We start from the raw sequence: 20,398 nt of genomic DNA, 5'->3' as shown, positions 1-20,398 counted from the left end.
TGGAATTAATAAATTACATATTGGTAATATCAATATTGTTTAATATTGTTGGTTCCTTGATGATTATTACTTAGTAGAATACATTTTATCTTGGAATCATGGCTAAAGCTGTACTACTACAGAACTGATCATGGGGCCAAGATATCAAGATAGGTAGTGAAAGCAACAACATGAAAAAAATATCAAAGTCCTTTGCATTTTTCCTTTAGTCCTGATCTTCTGACAAAGGCTCTGTAAGACCATGCGGTGACTGCAGTGATACTCAATACTCTTTGACGTCGCAGAGAAAGGCCTTCTAGACTCTCCAGAACAATTACTGTCACATTTGCTAACAAGCTTCATAAATTACTTACAAGTGTCTACTTTAAAAACACATCAGATATAACTCATTAGACCCATTTAACATCACTGCCATTGGTTTATTTTGTTCAGCACATTTCAAAGAGGCCTCTGGACATCAAACTAACAAGGACATTTTTGTTGGCAGACAACTGACTAGCATGAGATGGAATCTAGGGATTCAGAATAGACTTTCTTTGCATTTGTGTCATCATAAAAGAACTCATCTTTCATGGTTTTTACCAAATAGATCTCTTTTTTACTGCAGTGTTTCAAAAATTGCTTATCGCTGAGCTCAAATATTGCATTTCTCTGGCAAGGCATTTTAACTCTGGAGAAAAAAAAAACAGTTTTGCTTTTCAGCTTTGAGATTTTGACAAGCCTGGTAAAAATACAATGGAATTTAAATTAGGTTGCTTTCAAAATGTGCTTTAAATGCATAGTGCATATATTTGTATTTTGGGATTAGATTTACATTTTTTCACCCTTACCAGTGTATATGCATAGAAAAACAGAAACAAGAATCCCTTTGCCCTTATTTTCTGAAGAGCAGTGAGAAGAGCTCTCTCGTTCATACAAATAGACCACCAAAACAATATCAGAGTCACTAAATCTTTATTTAGTTATTGGGTATGGGCATTGGGCTTGGTTTGCAAAAGGGATATGGATAAGGACAGAGATGAATCTCTACAGTATGTAAGAGTTTTGGGTTTGCATAGGCATACACATGTGCATTCATAGTAGAATGCATATGGCACAGTCCATGTTATCTGAGCATGCTAAACATCCAAATAATGCTGCTTTTGTGCCCTTTTTTGTGTACAAGCATGTGTAATGAAGAATGTGAATCTCACGGGTTTACTTTCGAATGGATAATAACCCTCAAAAATATGCCATAGGGGGCATATCTGTGTGGGTGGACTGTAATATCATAGTGGGCACTATGATTATGTTATCATACACTATATTGTCGGTCACCAACCGATGACCGGTGGTGACAGTCTGTGGCTCTGGCTGGTGCGCCCCCTAATGGGGTCAGAAGAAGGACCATGCTGGGGGGTGCACCAACCAGAGCCATGGACCATGTTTCCCCTTTGGATCGCAGGCTCAGGGCGGTGGGCGGGTTGTGTCTCTGGACTCGGATATGCGATGTGAGAGTGGGAGAAGTTTCTTCCCCTTTGAGTGACACACGGCTCCTCCCACATGTGAGGTCCGGAGTCTGTGAAATTAGTGGTCTGTGACGTCCAAAAGGTTGGCGACCACTGCCCTATATGATACCAGTAAACAGTTTACTCCTGAATGAGATGTGCAAGTAAAATCCTTTACAACAGTCAAAAAGATTCAAAAGCATTATACAATTTTTTTTGCACACTAAACCCTAACCACCATACATGTGGACATTCAAGCAAACACTTAATTGCAAGCCACCCTATTAGTATATTTTATGTATGTGGGAGCCTGTGTCTGCACACATATACGTGTACCAGTATACACAATTTACCCTTGGTAAATCAGGCCCATTGTGATCAAAGGAGAAATCCAAATAATGGAAACATGTAATTTATTTTAATTTCTGAAATTCGTAGAGCCCTAACTAAAACATATATTTTATATACAGCTGTGTCCTTTTTGCATGTATGCATTTTTAAAATAAGTGATTCAGTACAAGCAGTGAATGCAAAACAGCACATGAAACAGATTGGCTACCACGATACAATTCTAGCCTTTGGCAAAAGGACACTCTCTATTGCTTATTTGCATGCATTTTAAAGTGTTTTGAAATAATCAGTATATCCAGTGAATACACCCTTTCATGTAATAATTCTCAGCACTATTCTGTTTTAAAGGGACTTTTTCTGTGAAAATAAAGACAGGGTTAGATTCTGATAGAAGCAGCCATTCATTGCTGTAGGGTAATGACTCAAAAGATTGGTTTTTGCTTCACTGCTCTAAAACTAGTATGCGGCACATGTGTCTCAATCACTGCTTTCTAACCATATAGGTGTTTTCTTTTGCTAAATTATTTTAAAGCAGACCTATACAGAAATTAAACAGAATCATTTATGCTGATTGTCCTGCTTTTTTATAAATACAAAAATAATAGCTATGTAATAATTACCTGTTCTGTGGGGTAAATAAATAAATAAATATTACCATGATGATTTCAGGCAGAGCAGAGAGTTTGTTGGCTCTTTTAAAATGTTAGCGCCTAAGTCCTAAGAATATTCATTACATACACCCAATGAAGCAATGTATTATAGTATTTTTTTAATTTGGTATTACTATATGAGGAAATAAATATGAAGGTCAAGAGGGGTGACAATATCTCCTTTTTACTCCCACTAAAATCTACTGCTGGCAAGAAGTGAATTGCTCCAGCGCTACACGTTAGGATATAGCCTTCAATGATGATTAATCAATGAAACTACATTTTTTCCAATATGTAATACACAATTATAAGGGGTGGTTTAAATTTGGTGAAGTAAAACAAGCATTTGATTTTTTGAAATAGTCATGTGCATAGAAATTAAAAGTAATAAAAACTTTTCCAAATGAGCAGGAACATTTAAATAATAAGGAAGATAGCAGAAACAAGCCCAAGTGGTCCAGGAGTTCTGCCACTTTTTTCATTTGTTTATTTTTTAAAACTTTTTTTTTTTGTCTCAGTATATCTGTCTTTGTCCCAGTTATGACGTTAATTAATTCACCTATGTTACCTGACTTACTATCTGTCAAGCATGGGGCTGTGAATAATGACAACATTGCACTTCCTTGGGGGCCCCCATTTTTTCCTTTTTATAGCATCACTTTTTTCCTTTTGTTTAAGCTGGTATATTTGAAAAAGCATAGTTAATACCGATAGTGTTAACTCTTCACAGATAGCTTAGCATTGCATTTTTGTTCTATTACCCTAGCAATAATTTACCAGAGTCTTTACTACAATTAGGAGCAGCTATAATTAACATTTTTGTTTTGTAGTATTTGTTATATTAATATTTTTTTAAAACACAGTAACATTGATCTTTAAAGTGAGGAAGGTGCTCTAGTAACTAAGAACCCCCATAACTTTTTTATACACTTTTAAAGCTTTGTCGCTAAAACTACAGCAATAACACTCTAGAGAATAACAAAACCCTTTATCGACAAGGCCCAAGTGTTTTTATGTCTCCAAATTTTGCTATAGATAATAGTTAAATTATTATTTATTAGGGTATGAACAAATTGATATGCCCAACCCTTATTGGAAGATTTACAGACATTCAACCAAAAGCACCATTGTGGAGGAATTGAGGTTCAGTGTTCTCAGTAAAGCACAATTCCACAATCTACATAAATGTAAACATCAAAAGGCAAATAATGAAAAAAAAAGGCAATTGTTCATATTTTTAGTTCTTCAACCTGCAGAAACATTTTGTTTTTCCATTCTTCTGTCCATTAAATCTTACCATAGTCTGTGGACTATTCTACCCAGCATTATAATACCTGAATAATGAAAGCAATTACAAATAATGTACAATGTAACCTTTTAGTGGAATAGGAAGAGAAATAAATAGCTTGCTTGCATTAAAAACTTAGAAAAAGGTCAAGAAATGCTCATAAAAATCCAAAGTACACATTATGTGCATTACAGAAGGGGATATAAAATGAGTTTGTTCCATGCAGTTGCCTCTTGCTAGCATGCCAAGTCAAACCTTGGAGGTTCCATGGGAGATATTTCAGGCTGTCTACAGCTGTAAATAAACATTATTTTCTTTAGTTGTCATAATGTAATGAGCTGTGAGTTCAGATACTACCAGGTAACTATTTTCCCCAAGAGAGTTTGCTTTCTTATATTCTTGTGATTTATCTCAAGGTCTCAATATGCTCACATGATAATGTTATTCTGTTTAGTTAGTTGCTGCTGTGTGATATACCGTACATTTCCAGGCAGGTATATTTTTCTCATTATAAGATAAATTAAAAAATATACTCAATAAAGTTAAAAAGAGGTAGACTCATGGATCACTTGATCTTATTCTTACCTCACTTTTCTATACTCATTCATTATATTTTAATGTTTTTAATGCTTCAGATTAAAAATGCACAGTAAGCAGCTTAGTAAATACCCCACAGTAAAACATCCGACAGATACATTCTCTCCCTCTCACTTTCAATCTCATTTTATTAATAAAAAATATATATATATTTTAATTTAAATATTATTTTAATGCAAAATAGGTACAAGAATGGCTCATTTAGAAATTGTAACAAAGTGATACTATGGTACAAATATACAGCTTTTTTCTCCTTTTTGATGAACTGTGAAGAAAATAACACCACTTATAATGACTCAGGCAATCCAGCCTACCTGCTGAATGTCTTTAAAATTTTTACAATAATCATCGTGAGCAGCTAGCTGCCTACTGAGCTGGAGCCTTATATTTTCTAGCATTTCGATTTTTTTATTTTAGTTTTTCAAAAGACCTTAAATTAGGTTTTCTTGAAAGAACCATCAAAGCTGTACCTGCTGAGCTCTCCTTTTAAAAGTGCTATTTGCCTGGCTTTTATTTTGACTGTCATGTTTTCATACTTTAGATTATTGACCCAGAACAAGAACATAGATAAGGATGTCTGACTTTTCTCTGACTTTTCTGTTCTGCATACTTGTCATGGTTCATAGACTCAGAAACCATCAAAGATTGTCAGACAGCATGACAAGTCAATTTGCATTTTGCAAAGGAGCTCAGCCATGATCTTTTTTATCTATGACAGGTCTAGTTTACTTAAGTTTGTGGAAATGCAGGCCAATGTGTTCCATGGTTTAAGCACCTTCATCTCCCTAAGACCACTACAGCATTGCCCGTAATACTAGGTGACATGAAGCTAATCTATATCAGAAGCACAATTTCCCAATAAAACTTTAATTATTAACAAAAACGTGTAAATGTGGCCTTCCTTCAACTAAAAGATAATGAATGTACCCATTCAGTTCAATGTTAACCATATTTTGCAAATGGTTTTGAGTAGTAAAACACTTCAAAACCACCTGCAAAATCTGCTAGTCTGAACTTGGTCTTAGGCTGCAGGGGGATATATGAAACCCATATTTAGGATATGTAATCTCTATTACATTTTCATCACTTTTTTTATCAAAACGAGACTCTAATTCTCCATTATAAAAAACTCCAGGAAACTGTGGGAGAAATATTGGGTAATACCTATGTCCACTTTTTGAAACAACTGTATACAAAAATGCTATGGCACAGGGAGCAGCATAATACACAAATAATTAAAATAAACCTGTTGGAAATTCAAATTAAATACATTAAAAATCATTTTGTAGCATATCTCTTTATCCTCGTGACTTAGTGAATTAAGCCTTTAACATTATCTCTATCACAATTTGCTAGGTAAATTTGAATCATAAAAATTGGTGATATGGGCAAAACACTGCACTACACAATAAAGCATTTAGATGTAAAAGAATCAAATTAAAAATGTTGTTTCCCCTTACAGGTAGCAAAATAGTTCAGCTCAATTGACTAATAATAACCATATCTCTGTCTGTACACATGAAAGTCCAGACTGTGACAGACAGTGCCGTAGGCTTCTCTTACTGCAGTTATTGTCTGATTGGATTTTACCTTCAATCCTTTGAAATTTGTTCCATCAAGATGACAAAACTAGCTCACTAGATCATGAGATGTATAACGCATTATAGACTTTATCCAAGACAAGTTAGTAGCTGCACAGTGAAAAAAGGAAGAGAAGCAAACAGATATATCAGTCTATGAACCACTGAAGAAAATGATGGCCATAACTAACTAATCCTCAATACCATTTTTTCAGTCATTTATAAAGGGCCAACAAAATTAACAGCATTTCAATAAATACAAAAACCAAACAAATTACTTGCTTACCTGTAGCAACTTAAGCTATGTAGACACATCCAATGGTTCTCCCCTGATAATCGGCTCAGGGCCGATATTGAACTAGAATTTGGCGTGTGTACAGCGCCCGTCGTCCATCGTCCAGACGACCGTCCTGGCGGATCCACAGACGATGGACGACGAACGGTCCTAATACAAGGGAAGGGGAAGAGAGCGCAGCGGGGTGCCGCTCCGTCGTTCTCCCCCTCCCCTCCCCATAGAGCAGAACGGTGCTGTATGTAAAGCGCTCATTCATGCATAGTGCAGTCCTTAATCATTGGAAAGGATCGGGAAAGATCCTTTCCAATGACAATAATTGCAGGTGTGTATGCAGCTTTACAGTTTACAATGCCCTACCTTACTCTGACATAAACAGTAGGAAGTTAGGGTAAGACAAATATATGTCAAGTGACCCAAAAAGAACTCCTAATAAAATGTACTTATCTTTCTAGAAGTATTGTAATTTTAAGGAATAATTTAATTTGCATTAGTCTTCCCAAGCAATGTGGGAACAGGGTGGTATGTGTGTTTACTGACACGTTAAATTATTTTGAAACAAACATTGGTAAAGTGTATTTTAACCTAAAAAAAATGTAGTCTACCAGTCCTTATATGCCACAGCTACATTCTTTTTTTCCTTTCATTTTCACCTGGTAATCCTATGAATAACACATTCACTACCCTTGGGTGGCTACATTATTTCATCATCCTTTTACAAAGGGCGCCAAAGTTGTCTCACAAGCTGGACTTAAAATACATTTTAACATTCTCGTTACATAAAAGAGCTTTGAACAGGGAGCCATGTGTAACTTTGCCAAAAGTTCCACTGTCTTCTGGCAGATTCCTACCTGTAGGTGTAACAAAATATTTTCTATGGAATTCGGGTTAGGACTTCTCAATCATGTAATTGCAGAGCCCATTTCAATTCCTGAAACATTCTTTAAAATAGTCATTATGAAACAAAGACTTGCATGTGCTCCACATGCACAATATGGCTGGTACATCAGTACAATATTTATTACTCTAATTGGTTAACAGCTGATTTACTTACTACACAATCATTTTTAATTGTCTGTTTTCTGCTGCACAATAAATTATAATTGGTTGTCTTATCAGAAAAATATAGGAAAATAACTGCCTCTTCTTTTCAACCTTTACCAAGGACAGTTAGCGGTCAATGCTTGTGGGATCCCTGAGTATCTGTAGGACAATGATAACCTATTTAACACATTTCTTCTTGATGATGAAACTACTGTGCTGTACAGAGCTAAAACTATAACAAATGTGTAGCTGCTAAACATTTTACTAACTAGTAAAGTATGCCCTACACATCACTAACCTTCTAAATACTGTCTAAATACTTAATGCCCAAACTAAACCCTACATTGTGCCCTTAACCCCAGTAATACCTTGCCCTTAAGAGGTTTTGCTGGGATTGTGAAACACTTGGGGTAACCCTTGGGGTGTGTGACTAGAAGCAAGAAGGGAGAAGGTGGCCAATCCATGCTAATAGTGGGAAGTGCTAAAAGAGATATGGGTAAATAGGACCTATATACAATCCAAACATATGCAACAATCATTGTACCTACAAAAAATGCTTTGGCTTGATCGTTATCAATGTATAACTTTGCATGGAGATCTACAACTCCTGAATAATTCATTCTGCAGAGTTTTTAAAACAAACAACATTTGCAGAGTTTTTAAAACAAGCAAACAAGAAATTGTACAGGTATTCATTGTTGTTGATAAAAGCATCTTAATAAAAAGCTTGATCTGTTAATAGGGTACCCTTCATTTACAGTTATCCTCTGCCCTCCCTCTTCCACCATTTAGCAGTAAAATTCTCTTTCTAAAAACAACCTCATAATCAACTAAAATTACTTCATAATCAACAACTACTAACCTCTACACCCCTTTTTCATCATTTCAGCACTCTTTTATTTCTGCTCCCCTCTACCCCCTTCCCTTACACTCTCAAATTATGCAGCCACTTGCCCCTCTTCTAAAACCACATACAATGCAGTCTGCTTCCCCCATCCCCACACTCACAAACAAGGAAATCCCCTGTACAATATACAATAATACAATATAGGCTCCCAACACACACAATTCTAAACTGACGTGTCATTGCAACCAAATTTACTGAATGGCACTATGTTGTGATGGGACTGGGCCCTGTAGCTAAAACAGGTTCATTCTAAAACAACACATCACCAGGACCCAGTCAAAAACTAAAAAAGCACTCTGCTACTCTGTTGCTAAATAGTGAATTAATATAGTGAGTTGTATGTTTTATTTTGCACCGTCTGCATAGCTATCTAGAACAGAAAAACTGTTATACAGTAAATATACACAGAACAAAATGTTTTAAACATCTAAGCTTCATTATATATAAACACGTATTTTCTCAAAAGAAAAACATTATCTATGCTAATATGATTCCAGTGGCCAGAATAAATTCACAGAAAGAAGAAGAAGGTAAAGTATAAATTAACATAATTTCTGTGGACATGCTTGACTTGTGAAAATTCACACTCAACTGTAAGCTCAGCAAATGTATCTGACAATATGCTAACACTTCCATCAGTTTATTATTCAAAGTAAAAATTCAAAAGAGCACAGACATGAGAAAAGTAGTAGTGTTGCCATTGAATGTTTCTACAACTGTATAGAAGAACACCAGAATTTGACTGGTCTCCATAAGCAATACAATTGAGTTTCGATTTTCTTTATTGGGTTTTTTATTTAGTTTAGGTTTAAATGTTTTTAATGTCAGGTTTAGATTTAGATTTTTTCAAATAACCCTTACAGAACTATGTTCAAACTTACATTAAAAAAAAAAAGGAAGATATAGAAGTAACAATAAAATAAGTTATACAATTGTAAGTATTTTAAACTAAACATAAATATCGGAATCTGTCTTGATGCCAACATTCCAATATAATCCAAACATAAATTGGAGGAACATTATTTAGGATGAGGACTCAAGGACTGTCACTTTATTAATTTGCCATTCCCCATACACATGCTGTATGTGATAAAAGAAATTGTAACTTATACTTTTTGTATCAGTAATTTCTGCAAGAGAAAGAAATACTATGTTATGTATCCATACATAAAAATCTAACATGGATCTGTACCTGCACAAATAGAAATATATTTTGCAGAAAATAATAACAGGACACCTACTTACCTAGACAAGAGGATCATGAAAACCGAAAATGATGGCTATATAACATATTATCCCCAAACGTTTTATTTCCAATAATATAAGACAAAGCAAGTTTTTAAAACCCATTTGGCCCTTATTTTATGATCTCTGCAGCCTTGGTGAAATACAAACTCATTCGCTGTTCAGTCTAACATCTAGATTGGTGTTCTGGGAGGAAAACTATTGCCAGCTTGTGGCTATTAAAATGTTCTGCAAATTTAGTTTTTTGTAAGAAAATGCAGAGCAAATGGTCCTTGTCTGCAGCAACAAGGGGCAATTCCTGCTCCAGGAGGCAAAGCCGCATTTGGCAGTCAGATATTAAATGCTCTTTCATATAACTATATTCTAGCAAAACAGCACGGCTCAAGGTTCTCTTTGGCTGTATACACTTGTGATGGGTGCAGGCCAATTCATTCTGTCCCTTTCTTCCTCCTGTCACAGTACAAATGAAGATGTTCACCATGCAAGTTGGTAATCAATTAACTTTATTGATCAAAGTGGTATATACACCCTGCTAGACTTCTGATATGTTTTACCCTATTACAGGGCTTAATTGGCCAGATGGAGGAGATAGGAAGGGGTGAAGCGATTTATAAATAAGCTCTAATACCACAAATAGATTTCTTGAAGTTGCAAAACTCAATATACAGCCTCTTAACTAGAAAAGCTCTTCATTGTATTCCATACAATGCACAAGGTTAACATTATTTTCTTGCCAAACAATTCCATTTTTTTTTTTTTTTTTTTATGAGCAAGTAATTGTAATTCCTATAAATACATGAATGAACCAAAAACCATCACTTATTTCTAATCCTAGAAATCATCTAGCCCTCTAGGTAGCCAGTGTCAGTCACGGCTATAAAATTAGGTAACCTCAAGGGAGCAACAATAACCACTCTGCTGTAAACCTGCCTACAATGTGGTCACTGGTTCTTATACCATAAAAGACCGAGAACGTAGCTCGGAAACATGAGTTTTGCTTGCTGATATCACCACCTTGCGATTAGTAGAATGGTGGAGATTTCTTGCTATCTCTCCGTTCCTTCTGCTTAAGTGCCAGTCTAAATCTTGGACAATGCTAGCCAAGCACATAGTAATGACTTTATTATTGTGCTGTTACTTGTTTATTGTGCACAGGCCTAATGATCGTGGGCTAGATTATAATGCATAACTGGTGTATAGTCTGCAGAGGGGTTAAGGACTTGTTCATGCTGTCCTGTATGGATGTCTGGGGCCACAAGACTAGTTGAATAGTAATTTATGTATTACAAGCAAAATGTATTTATCTGCTTGTGTGAAGTTAAACTATAATATGATGTTATCAAAATAATTCATAATCATATAAGTGGTTTTGCTACAGTAAACAACATTAGTAAAGCAACATTAGATCCAATCCATAAACCTCTTTAAATACCTCCTACAAAAACCAATGTTACTTAGGGGCCTACTTTGCTACCTCCCAGGCCCTTCCTGCTATCACTTAGTTGGATGGCCGATATACTCTGTATTCTGGATGACATTGAAGCTGCTCTGAGAAGTTGGATAAGTGCACCTGGTCAGCAATTACTTAAAGCTCAATTTACCATAAATTGATTGGCTTTTGTGTTTCACTGACTGTCCTCATTAGAACAAAAGAAAAAAGATGGCAGTTTTTGGAGCAGTATATTCGGTTGAACACAGTATACAAATTGAGAGAAGTCAGGTCAGCGGTAACATATATTTTCTTCAAAGAACTTGTGATGTGTTTGATCTCATTAAATTGCAGACTGGCCTCTGTTTCGGGGTTTTAAATCTTTCCAATCTGCAAGTAATAGAGCGAATCCCTGATCACACCATCTGAAGACGTTTTAGACAGTTGAATAATTTGAAAGGACACTTTCTGAATTACAGGACAGCATTTTCACTAGAGAGGAAAAATTGTAAAAGGTCAAAGAGCATCCTGCAGTCATTCTACAAGGTGGAATTAGAAAAAAACTGTCATCCGCTCTCAGAGAAGAACAAGGCGTACTTTCTAACATGTAAAATGGCCAAACAAGTATCTGTTAAATTTGAACAAAGAAATATATAATTATCTGTGTGCAGTTCAAAGGCCTATTGTGTAAAAATTAATGAGCAGTGGAACACAAATAATTCTGCATAGTTAAAAATGCCACAAAAACAATAAATGCCTAACATTAGCCAATAGCAACACATTTGGTTTAGAATAAATACACTAATGGAAACATAAAGGGGTACTTATAATACCCCAGATACAGAGTGTCATTCACAACATTTTCTATTCATCTGCATTTATAAAAGTGGCAGTCACTTGAAAAGAATGTCACTTTTCAGCAGGATGATTGTCATTATCACTGTTGAAAGATGGTGACCCCCATATCAGTCCGGTTGCCAATTTATGTTCGACGGAAAACATTCACCGTGTTGGATTTGGAAGGGCCCAGTATTTCAGTGGGGATCAGTGGTGTGCTGTTCATAGCCACAATCTAAGCCTATGGCCACTAATCCCCACTTCTAAAACAAACTTAAGTTTTTTGTAACCACAGGCCAGATTTCAAATAAGTTGAATTGACATACCAGAAAAAAGTAGGTTGGGTTTCCAAATTGACTATTTGTGATAATGCATTTAAACTGATCTCAACCCAACAGCAAATATTGAATATATTGCAGTTTACTACTCCTTACTTAGTTGTGCTATCTGTATTTGTTTTATGTAGTACAGTAGCACCTGCCCTAACACACAGTAAGTGTTTTAGGACCGTATACACATCCTTTTCTTCTTCTCCATAACATAGTTGGAGATGGTATTTGGTCAATAAATGGAGCTAAGAATTATGCTAGGCATAGGATACAGAAAAGTATCAGCTCACAAGATTTCCAGCAGGAAGAATAGCTATTATTTTTGCATTTATCTAACAGGTAAATCAAAATGCTTTCAATTGTATATTTAATAGACCCATAGTGAGCAAATAAGAGGTTGTTGTTGGAGTTTATGTGCACTTTAAGCAATTACACATGTATATTAGGATTGCAAAGGTTTACACTGCTAATTTTCTGAACTAAGGTTGGTGTTTGCATCATTGAGCACACTCCATTTTGTAGTCCCTGAGGCTCTCACAAAGGTATGTAAAGCAACATGCATATACCTAAGTGCCCACTTCACATCCACATTTATTCTAGACACAGGTTTGCTTTAAGCCAACAGACAACTTTCACAATTTTAGCACTGTGTGTGATAGGTAAAAGAACTGGATCAGTTTCAGAAAATGCAAGAGGTTTGAGAGGTTAAAATAAAAAAAGCAGGGCTTTAATACTTTGACAGTAAATCATAGATGAAATTGTTGACACTAATATTCTATCTGGGTAGTATAGAATACTCTGCATTGCAAAAATATTCATACGATAAGTTCTTGATATTCAAGAGTTATTCTTCTGTTGCAGAACCACAAAAAACAGCACCAAAGAGGTCATTTGTGAGAAACAGTTAGAGAGACACTAATTAGATCATGCATCATGAAGATTGCAAATATAGGCATTTCGTTCTGTGTCCCTTTATGTACATTGACAGTATCTTGGTTATTATAATGTGAATAGATATGTCCTATTTTCATAGTTCGTCCCAATGGATTTTACAGTTCATTTGGTAAATGTAGATCTGATCCTACAATGTCCTCTTACGTGTTAGATATCAGACATTCGCAGCTGCACCTGCTTTCTCTTGGCTGATCACTTCACATGCAAATGCTCCTACCAAATTCTATTCTACTAATAGTTGTACGGAACACACCTTATACATAATGATGCCCTTCTTTTTACATGAGGACAGGATGTGGTAACATAACGGGTAAAATGCTAACTTTGGGGAGTTTCTAATACACTTGTGAAATAATACCTAAATGAAATGCTAATTAAATTGTTTTAATTATTGTAGAATAGAATATAATCATTATAAATGGAAAACACTATTATTTTTAATCAAGTTTAAGATCCTAATTTCTAAATTAAATCACATATAAAGAAACCATTGATCAAAAAGAAGTAGTAAATATTCCTAGTACTGAACTTTTTAAATTTAATTACATTTTTTCTCTTGTAGATAACTTTGATGCTAAATCAGACGTTTTAAAAGAGAGCTGATCTGAGCAAATACATTCAGAATTAATTTTTTTTTCTGTTGCATATATTAAAAAGTTCAGACAAAACTTTTATTTTGGAAAGAGTTTGAACAGGTGAGCGCACATTTGCCATGTTTTTATTGGATCTATAAAATCTATAGTATCTTTATTTCATAGATTTCTCTGGAATTGTATGTCATTATGACAGGTCCATGTATTGAATTACAGATAATTTTTGCTCAAGACATTTTAAAACTTCAGAGTTTTTTTCTGCTAGCTGGGACTCCATTAATATTTGTTCCCATATGTGCATCAGTAATATGTACAACAGGCAGAGACAGACAGAGGCCATTAGGACAGAAAGGCAAATGCAGTTATTAAAATCAGATCAAATTCTATCCTTTCCTTCATTCTTGGTTCATTTGGCTCTGGAACAGGGAGTTAAAGAACGCTTTAATAGAAATAAATGCAAAAAATAAAAACACAATAAAGATTTGATCCCGTCTCCATACCACACAATGGGGATGGCTTTAATTAGTTTAAAGCAGAGTGACAGTTCTCCTTTCATATACAATGGTTAAAACTGACAAGCTGGTCCGTGTTTGGTAAAGAACATTTAATGTGCTGGTTGTATTGCCACAAAGGAACAAATCATCTGACGAGATGCAGTAAAAAGTAGGCTCCTGAGGGCCACATCAAATCACAAATTGCAGAAAAATAAGATATTTTTATACAAGGGGCCCATGAGTAAATCAGTAAATAAGCTAATTGCTCTGTGCAGCTTTTCTAAAGTGTCTATTGTTGCATCAACCTTTTTTTCTATGCTAAACTCATTTTTTTAAAATAGAAAGCAATTGAAAAACAAGGACACTAGGACTTTTTTGCTCTTGCTTTCTATGTAGCAGACAAAATGCATACATGTATGGCTGGTGTGTACACATAACATCCCCATCTAAACAATGGGGACTAGACCCCAGCTATAGAAATACATGAGGCTGTGTGTAAATGAGACCAGCGATTTGCATACCTAAAAAGTTCAACAAGCTTGTCAGAATCCTCATTTACTCTAAACCCTGATGTGAAAGCAAATATATTAAATGGCACCACTAATCTATCAAAATCCAGTGTCATTATTAGCATTTGAATGAACAATTTCCTGTTTAAATGTTCATGCTGAATATGTAAAATAGCTTAAACTGACTTACTGCCACATAAAAAAAAAGAAAAATGATAGATATAAAGCTAGATATAAAGAGCAGGCACCTGCACATACCTTCAGTACTTTTTAAATGTTTTGCATTGTACAAGTGCCAATTAATACCCATGGACCAAGGCTCTGAAATTCTTGGTGTTGTCAAAGCTTATCCGATATCCCCTTCCCTCCATGCATTACTATTGGCCCATCATAATTATATTGCTCTGAATATATATATATATATATATATATATATGCTATTGTCTTTTGAAACCCTCCCTACTTCCCACCTCTCCCCTATCCCCTATACATATCTCCCCTCCTATTGTGTGTTACTTCCCCCAGCTCCTATATTGTAAAATCACACATTTCTCCTCCTCCTGTGTCACTGTCTGAATCTGTCTGTCATTTGCACCCCCTTTTTAATGTACAGCGCTGCGTAATATGTTGGCGTTATATAAATCCTATTTATTATTATTATTATTATTATTATTAATAATAATAATATTATCATAATAACATATATATATCACATATTCAATATGGTATTTTCAATATAAGTACAATGTATCAACCAGTATATACTGTGGATAATGAGGTTCTTGTGATCACAATGCTAAGAGAAAAGAAAAAGCTTTTACACGTAACGCATAGATGGGTTTATTCAAGCAAGGTCAATGTATATTTTGGCATTGGATAACTATGTCACTGTAGTATACCCACCTATGAGGAATGTAAAATTTGCATCCTTTATTTATAGCATATGGCATAATTTGTGCTCTAATACCATGTGTTTAAAAAGTTCCAACTGTAGTAATGTAGTAACAAGGAGGTTTTGGAGGTATGGGGAATTCTCACAGGTACAGGGCTAGGTTTTGATTTACTATCAGTTGAAGGTTACCCAATAAAATTTTGGGAATTAAACAAAGACTTTAACTATAAACATAATAGAGTAAGAAAAAAAATTGCTCAAAATGTATGAAAAAAAATTCCTAACCAACAATCCCAAACCATGTAAATTCCAAACATTACTGGAAAGTATATAATATTAAAGACATTGAATGCCCGTTATACATGTGTCACACAAATAGAACAATTTAATATACTGTATAAATTCAGCTACATATGATGGGTCCTACAATTTCCCTCTGCAAAGAAATGAACAGAATATTATGATACTATTCTGCACATTCTGTAATTCATATCATGTTCCTTTAAGATGGCACAAATGCTTATACAATCATAGCCTGCACACCAAAGATCAGATAAAATAACAAAAGACTGCAATATCAGACATCAAATAATTGCCTTTGCAATGTAGATTTTAACTAAATGATCTGCTTGCTCATCTTTCCTCCAGTAGTGTATTCATTGCTATTTTTATCTTATTAGGATCTTCTGTCAAGGTGTGCTCATGCTCTGTGTGAAAGATTTAGCCTTCAAACTGTGCTCTACTTGTGTGCATTGTGACAACTAATACTAAGTCCACAATCACTACAGCATCTCCACTTGGCATAATGCACTGCAGCCAGTAAGGTGAGTCATAAAACGATAGTTCAATTACAAAGAGCTTTTTCGAGATAAAAGCTAAAATATTTATTATTTCTATGGTTTGCTCTATGAATGACATGCTTAGGGTAACTTTATATTTATATATTTTATTATATAAACATAATGAAAATTCTGTTGGTTTCACACTGGCATTTTAGACTCTTTTGACATCACAACAAACTATAATAATAGATGCAGAAATTGCAGCACAATCTAAGAGACTGTCAATTGAGTCTAGAGGCCTTTAGTCACTTTTAAGGAAGCAACTTATATGTGTGTCTACTGAAAGCTATATAATTTTGGAATGCAGGCACTTTTGCCTATCTGGCTCTTTCCCTTAAATACACCCATTCTTCTTTTTTGTGAATCATCCCATTTTAATATAATTGAATCTGATAAAAAAACCCTTTTGGCATATATAAACTTAAAACAAAACACCTTTCAAAAACCTATTTTTTTAAATCTCATTTTAACATCATTAGCAAATTAGCCTTCCATTGGCATATTTATGTAACTATTTGCAAACCTCCTCCTGATGCATGGTCACTTCACGACATTCAAGTTTAAGTACCCTTGATACTTTGAGGCTGATTTACTAAAAATGTAGAATTTTCATTCCACTAAAAATGGGCATGCTGTAATCATTAAATTCAATGCAAGAACATTTTCTGTTTAGATTTTCCTGCACATGATCATTGTTAAGTAGAAAGTGAACAAAGTTTTGATGAGCTAAGTAAACTTTCTACAATTATATTATACCAAGCATTTAAGTTGTTGGACCATCTCATCGCAAACCCTTTGATTTTATACTGCAATATGTATCTGAGTCAGGCTGCTATGGAATCATAAAAATGGTGGTCTTTGAACCATGGGACACATTGGTCTCAATTTACACAAATTCAAATTAAAGTAAACCTGTCATGAGAGAAATGAAGAGGCTGTCACTGTTGATCTCTCATTCTGAAAATGCTAATTACTAGCCTGTCAGGCTGAGCCAATGGATTCAATACTTTGAGTCACTGATCCAGAATAATTATGCAGATCAGAGTGTTCTGATGTAATTTGCTGCATGCTTATTCCAAATCATTTGAAAAAGTCATTGATTTACTAAATAAGTAGGGAGTGTTCACTTAGCAATGCAAATATTCCCTGGATTTAGTGAATAAAGTTATTTATCCAATCACATGTAAACATTTTTTTTCTTTGCATGATTGGGTACTTTAAACAAACAAAACTTCAACCGATTCGGAAACCTAGAACATTCGCTTTGTTGAAAAGTGCCTAGTAATTTAAAAAAAACAACCCAAAATGACTCAGAAAGTGAAGCCAATGATTGCCAAGCAGGTCATTTTTCAGAAATAAGTCAAGCAATGGCAGCTTACATTTTTTCTTTAACACAAATTACTGCTTTACAGGCGATCAACAGCAGTGGTGTGAATCAGTAGGAAGCTGTCAGTGTCACAGACATTGGTATATGACTGTTTTTTGAATTCCTATGTGACACCTTAGACAAACTTTGTCAAATGGAATGATCTACACAACACCTTTATCAACTCCTGTACATTCATTTAAAGATACTTCAAAAGCAAAACATTTCACATTATTTTCTACAAACATACATACATAATTTTACAACATTTCAAAATCTGCAATAATAACCCAATCAAACAAAGGCCAGAATACAACAGAAATAACAATAGTCTTTATTGTCATAGAATGACCAGAATTAAAAGATGTAGAATGATATAGAAAATCTAATTGGTCGTAAGAGCCTGCATGGACATTTTATCTCTCAGACATTAGTAAAAAAGACCCATAACCTGAAACTATAATATGGTCTGCTGTCTACAGGTTTTAGAAAAATGTATTGAACCTAAATGAACACAGTCTCTGACTTCTGCATGCACGCTTATAATCATTTAAATATGTAACAAACGAGCCATGGTTTATTGCATAGAAAAAGTTCCATGAAAGCATTAAACTATTTTACCCATTGGACAATATAGGCAAAGTTTTACATTTAAATTATTACTGTTCCATTAACTGCATTATATTCAGTTCATGGAGACCTATTCATTAAAGTTAATTTTTTTGGATGAAAATAGTCATTTTCACATATATTGCAAATGTTTCTATCTCAAAGCTTTTATTATTCATCCAATCAACCAGAAAAAAAAGTCATTTTTGATTGGCACTTGGCTGTAACTCTGCAATCCGATAAAACAGGCAAGTGGTAGATGTAATAGACATAAATCTTCAAACGACTAAATTATATTCTGATGAAAAATTATAGTTCAGATTTTTAAATATAGCTGCAAATACTAACCATCATAAAACGGAAACCTGATAGGAATCTTACAGCGTACAGATTTAGTAGTAGTGTACAACATGGAAACCTGGGCAATCTTCCAATCTAATGCAATTAAAATATTCTAATGATGTTTTAGCATTACACAAAGCATGCCGATTGAAAAGGTAACCTTAGTATCATGAAAACAACTGTATTATATGCTATATAGTTAGCACAGGTACACATTGACCTATATAATATTTTAATGCTACTAGTTTATTAGTGGTCTAATGATGCAATTCATCATATTAGGACAATGGGAAATCATGTGTTTAAAATCCAACAAAATTCAGCACAAGCACCTTATCAAACTTCACCCTACCCACAAACATAAATTTCTTTATAAAAATGTTTTATTCAAGAAATTGTCAGCCTGTAACTTGTAAATATTTAAATATTATAATAAGATATAAAAGGAATTCAGTTTTTTTAGCGAAGACGCTTTAGAATTAAAACACTTTTTCTCCTCCGTAAATCAAATAAATTTGATTTGAAAAGTATAAATTCCATTTTTTTAATGCAACATCAAAGCTTTTGAACCTATATTGACTCAACATTTTTAGTTTTATGGAGTGCTATGTAAGTGCTTTGTGTGGCTATTACAATCTGCTCAAACAGTGAAATAAAAATTCTGTAATAAAACTCCTGTATAGCACTGGCTCCATGCAGCAGCTGTTGAGTATCTGGAGCAGATAGCTCTGCAAATCTTGTACTCCCAAGAGATTGTAGGACAATTAAATTCACATTTCTGCCAAATCAAAATGGGATAGATGAACAAGCCAAAGGAAAAATTTTTATTATGGGTTTTACAAAACACGACCCTGATAATATGCCGAAACACAAAAGTGTAGACTTTCATCTGATTTAGGAAAACACAACCTTTGGGATAACATGGGGAGTTATCCTCACCAAACAGAGGAGTCAGTAATGAAGGAGTTAACTGAAGAGTACATGAGCAGTTGTCTTCTTGTTCACTGATCTCCTTATCAGTCATCTGATTTTACAACACAAGAAGGCTTCATTTTCTACTTTGTTTCCTCCCTTTCACATTTCACTCTATACAGCACTATTGTATTATGTGTAAATAGAATAGCACTACATAGCTAAAAACGCCTCCAAGCTAAGGGTAAATGAGAGTGAAAGAAAACTATTGTGTTCTTTTCATTTCATCCTAAAATCCCTTCCCAGAGCTGAAGCTAACACAGCAGATGTGGCTGCATTAGGAGTGTTCCTGATATAATAACCATGCTAAACAACAATAAAATCTACAAGTAACCAAATATAACTTCATATTCTTTATTTTTCATTTCTAACAATGGCATGCTGATAAATACTATACTGTACAACCATAATCATTCATTATGTTACATAATATAAACACCAGTCTACTAACACATAATTATTGCTGAACCGTGAAAGCATTACTGACTATCATATACATAAAAAGCATTGTAACATCATTTATTTCATGGCCACATCTTCAGCATTTAATAACTGTTAGATATTCTAAGGGTGTCAGTTATAAGTCATTAATAGACTGAATATTGGTAAAAAAAAGAAACACATTATTTTAAGTGAAATACACAGTTCTAGTATATATATATATATAACATACATAAATACATACATAGTGTGTATATATATATACATATATATATATATATATATATATATATATATATATATATATATTTATACCTAGTTGCGTTCTAAATAATGCTGAAATTGGAT

The 20,398-nt window shown here is 34.3% G+C and overlaps 1 long non-coding RNA gene across 3 annotated transcripts in view; it reads right to left on the bottom strand.

The window, feature by feature from the left end:
* Nucleotides 1-20,398, bottom strand: part of LOC140333639 (uncharacterized) — a 51,783-nt gene that overhangs the window by 30,071 nt on the left and 1,314 nt on the right. Inside the window, exon 1 of one of the 3 annotated variants that reach the window (XR_011921400.1) lies at nucleotides 5,964-5,982. The exons of the other annotated variants lie outside the window; for them this stretch is intronic. This is a non-coding gene — a long non-coding RNA (uncharacterized lncRNA). Of the gene's footprint in view, nucleotides 1-5,963; nucleotides 5,983-20,398 lie in introns of those variants that run through there. 3 annotated transcript variants of the gene reach the window in all.

This window comes from Pyxicephalus adspersus, chromosome 6 (assembly GCF_032062135.1).
Source record: "Pyxicephalus adspersus chromosome 6, UCB_Pads_2.0, whole genome shotgun sequence".
Classification (NCBI taxonomy): domain Eukaryota; kingdom Metazoa; phylum Chordata; class Amphibia; order Anura; family Pyxicephalidae; genus Pyxicephalus; species Pyxicephalus adspersus.
This window is presented reverse-complemented; position numbering and strand designations above follow the sequence as displayed.